Raw genomic sequence first — 11881 nt, forward strand, 5'->3', positions numbered from 1 at the left:
GCGATGATGCTAATGTAATTGCATATGGGCTGCGGCTATATCCACGACCATAGCAAACAATGGGCTCTATGAGGCGGATATCCATGGTAAAATAGAACATACTGCATTTTATTTCGCAATTCCGGTACGCTAATGTGATCGGGACTGTGTAATTCAATTAATTTGAGTGATCCGCATAAGACCGTGGATCATACGCTTGTGGAGTTCGCAATTCAAATCCAGTTGGGAGAGACCGGCCTAAACCAATATTATCCTGTACCCATCATATGTACTAAACTTGAATGTATTTAGAAATGATTGACACAGTAAAATCTATGATAGGAGTATTTTCCTCTTCTAGTTTGCTCTGGGTGTTTAATATTGGAGTTAAATGGAATAGGAGGTATTATTTCTAGTGCAGGGATTTATCTTCAGCCATTCTAGTATAACATAAGTATCAATTAACACCTTGTTAATGTCATAGTAGACTTTAAGTAATATGATAAGGGTTTAACTTTCAATCGGCTATGACAAGTGATACCAGTCTGGCTTCACTTTACAAAGGGTGTTGATGCTGTAGACCGTGCCCTGCTGGCATACAAGGCATGGTGGCTTTGTCTACATGGTGAGAAATGCAAACTTACAGTTGTGCAAGGAGGATGTTCCAAGGTGTACTAATAGTCAATTACATAGATACAAGTAGCATAAACCCGAGAACATTATCTTCAATACACTGGCATGATCATACAGGTACATGCCATACACCTATATGCCCACCACACGATCAGGACTGATTTCCAACTTTGGAATGTTGGCATTTAATGAGTTTGCTCCTATAGATAACCTGCCTTCAGTACTCTCTAAACATTAGCTGTTATTGGGGAAGGCCACAGGCAGCAACACATTTCCCATGTAGGCAAATGTAGCATTATATCCAACGCAAGTACCCATTGGGTCCACCAGAGCAGGAGCCACTGTTAGGGCTAATGCCCACAGATGGATTTCTGCCTCGTTCCCCGTGGCGGAATAACGCAGCTATTAGGTTCTATTGAACCGATTTGCTTTTCAGCTTGTCGTGCTCACATGCGTGATTCTGCCGCGGATTTCTGCTGCAGGAAAAAGAAAACGCAGCATATTCTATTTCACCGCGTTTTTCCGCAGCGAAGGTCTCCATTAGTATAGTACTAATGGAGACTGTGGAAAAATGCGCGAAGAAATCGCAGCATGCCCCATTTTCCTGCGGATCCTGTGCGGACGGCTTCCATTGAAATCAAATCCGGCCGTGTGCAGTCGGCCTCACTATTCAGCTTGCATTCAGTGCATATGTGAGACTTTATTTCCCTCTTCTTCTGTTTACTCTGCTCTCTATATATTCCAGTGGGCATAAAGATAATTCACTCCCCTCCCTCTTCTCTGTTCTAAAATCCCCAGGACTCCTGTCTAATATTAGACAGCAGACAGTGGACAGCAAGTTATGACAAAGAGAGACCACACTTTAGGGTGGTTTTACATGAGATGAGTGTTGGGCACTTATGCGCCTGACATAAGTCCCAAAGAATATTGCTCCTGTGCTTTCACACGGCAGTGATAATCACTCACTTAACCCTTTCAGTGGCAGGTTTATTATTACCATGTCATAGCTCACAGGGCAGGTTTTTTAAATGAGTCAACAAGGCAATTAAAAACCCCGGAAGACTTCAGATGACAGCTCCGTGCTCTGCACATTTCAGCACTAGAGCTGTCCACGGAAATCTTCCGGCGTTTAACTGCATGGTCAGTGCAGCAAGCCCCAGAGATTTTCCGGGCGTGCCACTAAAGGGATTAAAGGAGACAGAGCGTGCCAGAGATCTCTTTCAGCCACCTTCCACTAAGAGTAAACAGACAGTCATTCATAGATAAACGACTGCCTCTTTACATGGACTGATTGTCATCAGGTTTTTATGCCTGCAGAAAATGAATGATGAACGATAAGCAAATGAATTATCATTCGACGTTCAAGGTTCGCCGTGTTTAAACAGGGCAATAATTGTGTTCCGATAGTCGTTCCGTATAAAAGAGTCCATAAGGGGTTTAACAGCCAGACGTGTTTGCGCAGGCTTTTGCGTGCATGAAACTCATGTCCGTAAAATGTGATGAAACTAACCCATTGATTTTAATGGGTTCATTCTTACAAGTGTGTTCCTCGCATGCAAATCCTGCGCGCGAGAAAAGGTGGGCCTTGCCCACCCAGAAGTCTGTGGCAGATTTAAGGGTGGTGGGTGTGACAATCCTTGCACTCCATGCAAATATGTCCGTCTGTGGAAGCCCTAAAAGTGACTTTTCAAAACAGTAAAAGTTATTTTAAGTACATAGCAGTTTTAGGGATCTTGTGCATGGGCATTGCGTTTTCACGTTGTGGCCGAAATACACTTGAGAATTAGCTTTTCTCATCCATTTACACGGCCGGGTTTGGCGTATTAGTGGAAAAATATGCAGAAGCCCGGAAATCTCTTGCTTGGCATAAATCCTTGGAATGACTTCCAATGCCTAAATAGAGGCATCTGTCGGGTTTTCCCTGCGTTAGACGCTGCTAAACTGCCTCCCCTCCCTAGTTTTGCAGCTCCCATAGTGTAGGAGTCTATGGGAGCCACCAGCATATATTGGCTCACAGAGCAAAATCTATCTTTTCCGGCAGGGCAATTTTTGCTGGCGCAATACTCAGCGAGTAGAACCCATTGATTTCAATGGGTTTATTCTCACGGTTCTTTTTTGCTCACATGAAAATAAAGGGACATACTGTATTTTGTGCGCCACGCTCCAATTTACGCACCAAAGGTCCCCATAGGGGATGCGCATAGCAGCGAACATCGGCACCTCGTTAGGCAAATAAGCCTTTTAAATCAGGACTGTGGTGAACATGCGGTGCCTGCGCAAATATGCACAGTATTTGCTTTGGCACAGGTGTTAAAAACACTCACGTTACGCAGAATTGAGCTTGTTGTGCTTGCACTTGTGTGCGGCCGCCCTTAGAGAAGCAAACCTGCATGAATTACTTCATTGCTGGGAAGCTGCGATCTTAGGAGGGACAACCCCTTTATCAGCGCGTACTTCACAAACTACTACCGCTACATATTTATCTGAAATGGTTTGCTCTATTAAGGCCCATTTACACGCAATGATTATCGCTCAAAATTTGTTCAAAAGGGCGAAAGGGAGACTATTTATTGTGCACTATTCATTCAATTTTCGTTTATTGCTGCGTTTCAGCCTGCATAAAAATAGTTGTTAGTTCTTTTGCTTTTCACTTTGTTTAAATGGCATCCGTTCAGTCATTTGAAAGACTGAACAACTTGAGGCGAGTGGTGATTGTTTGCCTTTCCAAAACATAATCACTTCTTGTTGAAGCTGGTTTCACACGGGTGAAAAAAATAGCACAACTTTCCAGCGATGCGAGAGAACGTGAAAACGCAAAATTTTAAAACCCATGCTTCTCAATGGTTTCCTTCACATGGCAATGTTTTCACGCATGCGATGTTGCGAGGCCCTTTTACATTCAACAATTACCGCTTAAACAGCCGAATGATTGTACAAATTGACGACATTCTTGGATAAAATTACTCACACCTAATCAGCTCTATTTTCCCTCATTAGCTAAAGTAAACTCTGTAACTGCTGTTTGCTCACGTGGGTGTGTGTTTATGCAAGGCATTATCTGGCCAGAGGATTCCATTGTCTTCTCCTGGCATCAGTAAACAATGAACTCACTGTGTATGCAAGACAAACAAAAACCATCATGCAGCAGGAGGAATTCAATTCTAATGAAAAATGTTTTGTGCGTCCAAATGATGATTTTGATGCTAAAAACGCGCAGCTAATGACAAGTGAATGAATAGTGCGCGACTGCCCATATTTATACGTAACGATTTTTGCTCACTTTCGGAGGTTTGAATGAATTTTGAGTGATAATCGTTATTTGTAAAAGGGCTTTTACTCAAGTGGCAGAATGTAAAGGCTTATCTTCACGCTAATTAAAACCCTGCTGCCCAAAGATTCCTCGCATAAACACACACCCACTGAGCAAACATACAGTGTTAACTTTAGCCAATGAGGGAAATGGAGAGGATTTCAAACGATTATTTGGAAATTTAAATGCTTTTCTATGCAAAAATAGTTGTTAATAGTTGTTCAGTCGTTCATTCAAATGATAATCGTTGTGTGTAAATGGGGCCTAACAAATATCCAGTGGTGACTTACAAATACAGTGGATATAAAAAGTCAACATGTTCCTGTTAAAATGCCTTGTTTTTGTCATGTTAAAAAAAAACTCAACAAAGGCCGCATGCACATAGCGGAGCCGGATCCTGCATGCAGAATCTGGCCCTGGCGGCAAAAACATCTGCGCACACCTGCTAGCTTGAATCTTCATCTGGACTGCGGATGGTCTGCATGACTCGCCATCGGATATGTGCAGTACAGATTTATTTTATTATTTCTTTTCAAACTCCTGCTTTTCCTGGGGACAGGCCGCAGGTCAGACAGCTTCCATTGCCTTTATTGGAAGCCGTCCGTGTGGACATCGCAGGAAAATGGAACATGCTTCGATTTTTCATCCGCAGCCTAAGATGAAACATTTCAGATTTATTTCCACCTTCAGTGTGACCCGTTGATGTCCTGTTCATAGGCTGTTGTAGCCTGTAATTCAATGCAGCACAGGGGAGAAAGGGAGCTGCGGATGGGGGCTTGTGAGGAGTCGCGGGGAGGTAGAAGATTGTTATGTTTTGTCATGGGGGACCTTCTTTAAACAAAAAATTATCTCAGACAACCCCTTTACAACCACTGAAGGGTGAAGTGAATAACACTGTTATTTCGTGATAATGGCACTTGTCATAGAGCAGGACATATTAGTCAGCAAGGGAACAGTTAGGTCTTGAGGTCTGGGTGTTGGAAGAAGAAAAAAAGAACAACTGTAAGGCTGGGTGCACACTTGCAGTTGTGTTACATCCTCAAAAAACTGAAGTTTTTTCATTCATGTGCAGCTCCATGTGACCTTAGTTTTCGATCTGAGTATCTGTTTCTGTGAATGGATGACATCCATGTGCGGTCTGTTTTTTTTACTATCCGCATTGTCCTGAATTGGCGAGTCTTGTACGTAAAACTGATCAGAGCAGTACATGTGATGTGTAAAACTAGGTAGCGTGTCTTGCACCATATAATAATATTTGTCGGGTTTTTTTTATCAGACTAATGAAAAAAAGTGTTGGTACCGTGTTAGCCAGTAGAGCAAAATGTGATTGTTCTCAGTAAGGCCTCCCTCACACAGGGCGTTTGCAGAAACGCAGCATTTTTCAGCGCTGCGTTTACTGCAGATTCTGCCCCGTTTCAGCAGTGCTGGCATACTTTATGCCAGCGTTTTGGCTGCGTTTTCAGCTCGGCTCAAAACGCAGCCAAGTATGCTGAAAAGAAAAAAAAAAGGAATACTCACCTAGCCGCTGCAGTCCGGGTCGCGGCCGCTGGTCTCTGCCGCTGATTCAGGCTTCCTCTGCACTCCCGACTCTATTGCCGTAGGCCAGCTTTGAGAACCCCGCCTCCAGCAATAGAGTGCTGTGATTGGTTGTCGGCGCTGGCTTGATGCCCAATCACAGCCCTTCATTGACTGTCTCAGCCAATCAGAGCTTGCTGGCGCTGATTGGCTGAGACAGTCAATGAAGGGCTGTGATTGGGCATCAAGCCAGCGGCGACAACCAATCACAGCACTCTATTGCTGGAGGCGGGGTTCTCAAACCTGGCCTCTGGCAATAGACTTGGGAGTGTTGAAGAAGCCCGGAGGAGCGGCAGAGACCAGCGGCCGCGACCCGGACCGCAGCGGCTAGGTGAGTATTACTTTCTTTTTTTCTCTATCTAGCTGGGACTGATTTTCGGGGTAGGGCTGCTATTGCAAGCCCTCACCCCGAAAATCGGCGAGCGGTTAACGCTGCCAAAAAAGCGGCACCAAGTGTTGCCGCGTTTTCAGCAGTGCTGAAACCGCTGCTCGTTCATTTTAATGGGCGACGCAGGGCTGAAAACGCCCCAAAATAGAACATGCATCGCTATCAAAGCGCAGCGTTGGAAGGCGCTGCGTTTTCAGCCCTGTGTGAGCAGCCCCATTGAAATGAATGGGAGTGTTGTACAGCGTTTAGCGCTGGGCTGAAAAGGCAGCGCTAAACGCTGTATAAAACGCCCTGTGTGAGGGAGGCCTTAGAGAAACCAAGTAATCTTGTAGATATGATACCTTTTAATGGCTAACAAAAATACATGATGGTATAGTGAGCTTTCGAGCCTCTCAGGGTTTTTCCTCAGGCATAATGAAATAGAGCCGAAGAGGCATTCATAATATATACACACATATGTATATTATACATACACACACACTTATACACACATACTTATGACAAGGCACAGACATGGATGTGATTATTTACACTTAAAAGTAATACCACAATAGGATGAGTAGAGAAATAGATACATACTTGAATAGTCCACTGATAAAGATGTGAAGGTTTTATGGTCTCTGAATAAGGCTGCCTGTCCACGGGCGTTGCGGTGATCCGCCGCAGGAGATACCGCCCGGGAGCAGGAGCCGGCAGATGGATCTCCGCTATCAGGCTATCTGACAGATAGGCTGACCACGGAGAATTGCGGCAAATCGCAGCATGCTGCAGTTTGCAGGCCGTGAGCAGAGAATTGCATTGATTCTCCACTCTTGGGACAGGACAGCTGCGCTCTCCATAGCAATGCTATGGAGAGAGTTCACCGCGGCCGGATTATCGCCGCGGGGAACACAATTCAAACTCGTCCGTGGACATGCAGCCTTAGTGTTAGAGGGTCACCAGGCCTGTGTGTTATCTCTGTCATCTATTTCATTAGGCTCGAGGAAGGACCCTGATAGGTTTGAAAGCTCGCTATAACATCATGTATTTTTGTTAGCCATTAAAAGGCATCATATCTACAAGAGTACTTGTTTTTTCTTGCTGGGAACAATCACATTTAACAGACTACAGACGGGTAAATAAGACACGTGTGCACAAATATGCTTGTGATCAAAACCGCACCAACCCACAGCAGCAAACAGCTGCACAATCTTGTCAGCATTATCAACAAGATCGTGCGGCCACTGGCTGTCATGAGTGGCAAGGTTTTAATCTCATGCAGTTACAGCAGCATGGGAACAAGACCTGAGGATCCAAGTGACTGACAGGAACCAAACTCTGATGGCTAGACAGCCGGGTCTGAGCATCTCCAAAACCACAGGTCTTACAGGGTGTTCCCGGTAGGCAGTAGTTAGTACCTACTAAAGTGATTCGATGAACCAATGCCAGGATGGTGGGTGCATAAGGCTCACTGTTGTGTGTTGGGTTTGAAGGATAGTTCATCTGGTTCAGTCCTACAGAAGAGCTACTCACTGTACGAGGCACTAAAGTCTCGCTTGAGCTGCCAATCAAGACCAGAACATTTTCAAAGCTTGGGTCTGCCTGCCAGGCGCCCATAAGCTTATCTCCGTATGGGAATAAAGTTAGTTCTCTCTCCAAGTCAAACTCCATCCAAGTCCACAAAGGTATGCTTCTACATGTGTTTAAGTCCCATACCTAGAGCTATAACTGCTTTATCAGACATAGTTATCGGACCCCCTTTAATCTGCCAAACTGAGCATCAAACGTTACATGTAAATTGTGCCTGACAGCAGGACTTTCATGCAATCTCATTTCCACAACTGATTGTTATCCTTTATAAGAAATCACATCACAGACACTCCTATAATGGGCAAGGAGGGCAGACATGTACAATTCCAACTGGCAGCAGTGAGAGTACCTCTGACTTGTGATCCAGACTTGATGTAGAAAACTTCCATTACAAGGCAACTTCTGATACAAATGGGCTAATTCGCGCATATAAACCAAAGCCTGCCTAGTTCTTGAGTCAACCATACACATAAGATAATGGTCAGCCACATCATCTGTGGGATCGCTCGTACCAATCCCAAGAGCCACAGTAGAGACTAAACTGGTCAATCAGGGAGTAAGCAAGTTTAATCAGGGAGTAAGTTTAAAAAGAAACTGACTCCCTGAGGCTTGTAATAAAATTGCAAATGATCAGCCAAATCCAGCCGATTGTGCCAGCCCCATGTAATTTTGGCTGACCAAAGTTACATACAAGATCTTCCAACCTAGCTGATCATATCAAGCCCGCTGTCAGCCATCGTTCATGCTAATTTTCAAAACATGTTCAGACAGAGTGGAATGAAAATCAACCATTTCAGTCAACTTATCTCATGTATGGGCAACTAAATGTGATTGACTGACTAGATGATGTGATTAGGAATGTCCCAAGGATGGATTCAGGGCTGGGCTTCTGCCTGGAAGATGCGCCTGCTGTGATTCCTATAGAATGATATTTCCTAAAAGTAGAAGAGTATGTAGACTTCAGCAAGCCAAGACCTAAGAGAGGATCAGCATTCTGTATGGAATTGCTGCACTGTCGTATCAGTCATTTCAGAGGCTAGATAGTGCGGGAATTATGGAAATCTCTGACAGCCCATCAGCACCCCATAGAATACCGCTACCTATTCACTTAGCCAGAACTAGGACAATGACAAAAACATAGAGGATTGGCTGGAGCAAACAAAAAAAAAACAAAAAAAAACCAAATCCCACATTTTTCTAAAGCCTCTTGATAAATAAAAAAAAGACAAATTTGAGTAATTGATCGCAGGTCTATTGTTTTATCATGAGGTCCATCGATGTGGCAATCATAGCCTGTGACGTCAGAGCGGCTGTTCGTGTCATCGGGACAACATCCTAGAACTATATACATACGCCGCTTTCTTCTCATCTATGGCGACAAAACCAATTTCCTATTGTGCTTCTCCAAGCAAAACAAATGAAAATATCCAGATTGCTACCCTGGAAGAATTTTCTGAGACATTGCTCCTAAAAACTTGTATGCATGGGCTGCTTCACCTACATTGCAGAGCTCTGCAGCAAAACATCAGGGATCATCAACAAAGCGGATCAATACGACCCATCTACTACAACAACTCCTACCATCCACTGCCAGAAGGAATCCCATACAAGTATGTGATGCGGGATCAGCAATGCACTGGAAGGATGATGACACCGCCATCCTCTACATCCTCTACCGCAATGAACTGTCCCTAGAATAACAACGCCGCTGGGAGGCCAGGGGTTAATTGTAACCGGACTAACTAAGTTTATTAAAGCATCTGGAGGAGGATGATCTGGCATCACAGTGAGGACACTGCCCTCCTGCAGGGATTACTGGGCTTCCCTGCGCTCTGCTGCTCCTGTGTGTAGGATGCTGGGCTCTGCTGCATCACCATCCCGTAACTGTACAGCAGATTGGAAGATCAGATATGTTATACAGTGCAAATATTACACCCCATCATCACAGCATTACATGATGAGTAGACGGCCATCGGCATTCACTATAGAGGTAGTGTTACCATATAAGAGCCACATAAAATAATGCAAACTGTATATATATATATATATATATATATATATATATATATATATTAGTCCGATGCACATATGCCGCAGAGTGCATCAGCAGCCGCGCTCTACCCATCTCACATATAGCCATTGTTTGTGAATGAAGCTGCAGAGCAGTCCCGAGTCCCGGCACATACGTGAGTAGTGACAGAAGAAAGTCTCACCTGTGCAGCCGCCGCGTCCCCGCACCGGGCTCTGCAGCCTCCCCGCTCCCCGGCTATACATGTCAATGTGCCTGTATGTGTGTGTGTCTGCACTGGCTTCACAACTCCAGCCGAGCCGCCAATCAGGAGCCTCTTAACAAAAACTTTCGCCCCAGCGCCGTGGAGTTCCGATGTGACCTCGTCTGTGATTGGCTGCTGTGGGAAAGGCGCTCTATTGGCTGTGCTGTGTGCGGCAGCAGGGGTTTGTGCTGGTAATAATACAGAGCGGTCAATACGTGAAGCTGTGTGCTGATCCGATGCATGAACCTGCTGCCTGCCGGGGCAGTACAAAGCTGGCAGCACTCGCGGGTCAATACAGCCCTGGCATCACTCCAAAGCAAACAGTCATTTAATAATACAACTGCACGGAAGGCTCCACGGAGAGACATTTCTAGGGAACTTTGCTCTCGCAGCTCATATGAGGAAGTCCAGGCAGTTCTGCTTTTGGCTTCTGTGGTTCTGGTTCAACTTTCATTTTTTTTCCTGTTATTCTTATTTCTCAGAAAAGACTTTACCCCAAACAGCAGTAAACACGGTCCGTTAGTGCTAGTTACGTGTGGGCGCGGAAAACATGGCGGCAACAATGTATATAGCGCCAATGTATTCTGCTGCGCCTTACCAATCAGAGGGTCCATCTACAGACAGAATCAGATACATTACACGAGGCAAAAGCCTTGACTGACTGGCTGCCTCATCGACTGGCTGATTTATTGACTGACTAACTCATTCATTCACTGACTGACTAAAGCTGCCTGTCCATGGTCGTTGCGGTATCCCATGGTGGAGATCAACCGGCAGATGGATCTCCGCTGTCAGCATGCCGCATATTGCCGCCCGCGAGCGGAGAATCACAATGATTCTCCGCTTGTGGACAGGGGCACTATGGAGAGCTTTCACTGTGTTCCCCACGGCCGCGTTATCGCCGTGGGGAATGCAATTCAAACCCGCCCGTGGACAGGCACCCTGACTCATTCACCGACTGACTGACTCACTAACTGACTCACTCACTCACTAACTGACTTACTGACTAATTGGCGCATTGACTGACTGACTCATTGACTGACTGATTCACTAACTGACTGACTCATTGACTGACAGATTCACTGACTGACTGACTCATTGACTGACTGATTCACTGACTTACTGACTGACTGATTTACTGACTGACTCATTGACTGACTGATTCACTGACTGGCTGACTCATTGACTGACTGATTCACTGACTGACTCATTGACTGACTGATTCACTGACTGGCTGACTCATTGACTGACTGATTCACTGGCTGACTCATTGACTGACTGATTCACTGACTGGCTGACTCATTGACTGACTGATTCACTGACTGACTCATTGACTGACTGATTCACTGACTGGCTGACTCATTGACTGACTGATTCACTGACTGACTCATTGACTGACTCACTCACTAACTGACTTACTGACTAATTGGCGCATTGACTGACTGACTCATTGACTGACTGATTCACTAACTGACTGACTCATTGACTGACAGATTCACTGACTGACTGACTCATTGACTGACTGATTCACTGACTTACTGACTGACTGATTTACTGACTGACTCATTGACTGACTGATTCACTGACTGGCTGACTCATTGACTGACTGATTCACTGACTGACTCATTGCCTGACTGATTCACTGACTGGCTGACTCATTGACTGACTGATTCACTGGCTGACTCATTGACTGACTGATTCACTGACTGGCTGACTCATTGACTGACTGATTCACTGACTGACTCATTGACTGACTGATTCACTGACTGGCTGACTCATTGACTGACTGATTCACTGACTGACTCATTGAATGACTCACTGACTCACTCACTGACTCTCCACTAATTCTGTAACTTTCCGGTGTTTCACAAACATGAAATTTGGCACAACCATTGTTTACGTCCTAAATAGGAAAAGTAAAGGAATCGCAACTTCAATATTCAATTCTAAGAGTGAAAAACTGTGCGAAAATCCGCGATACACGAGATAGTTCTTTTCTCTGAAACCATAAAGTCTAGGGAAATGATTTGTATACTGAGGACAATCTACCTCACCTCTATGTGCACATACGGAGAAGAATCTTAGGCTCCTCTATGTGTATATACTGAGGAGAATCTACCTCACATATTATTTGTATATACTGAAGAGAATCTA

General features: G+C 44.8%; 1 protein-coding gene across 3 annotated transcripts in view; it reads right to left on the reverse strand.

Moving 5' to 3' along the window:
- CAMKK1 (calcium/calmodulin dependent protein kinase kinase 1) overlaps positions 1-9751 on the reverse strand; it is a 204229-nt gene extending 194478 nt beyond the window's left edge. For all 3 annotated transcript variants that reach the window (XM_066576900.1, XM_066576892.1, XM_066576908.1), the window contains exon 1: positions 9668-9751. The gene's annotated coding sequence lies outside the window, so the exon portion shown is untranslated. The remainder of the gene's footprint in view (positions 1-9667) is intronic.
- Between the last annotated feature and the right edge of the window lie 2130 nt (positions 9752-11881).

This window comes from Eleutherodactylus coqui, chromosome 1, assembly GCF_035609145.1.
Source record: "Eleutherodactylus coqui strain aEleCoq1 chromosome 1, aEleCoq1.hap1, whole genome shotgun sequence".
Classification (NCBI taxonomy): domain Eukaryota; kingdom Metazoa; phylum Chordata; class Amphibia; order Anura; family Eleutherodactylidae; genus Eleutherodactylus; species Eleutherodactylus coqui.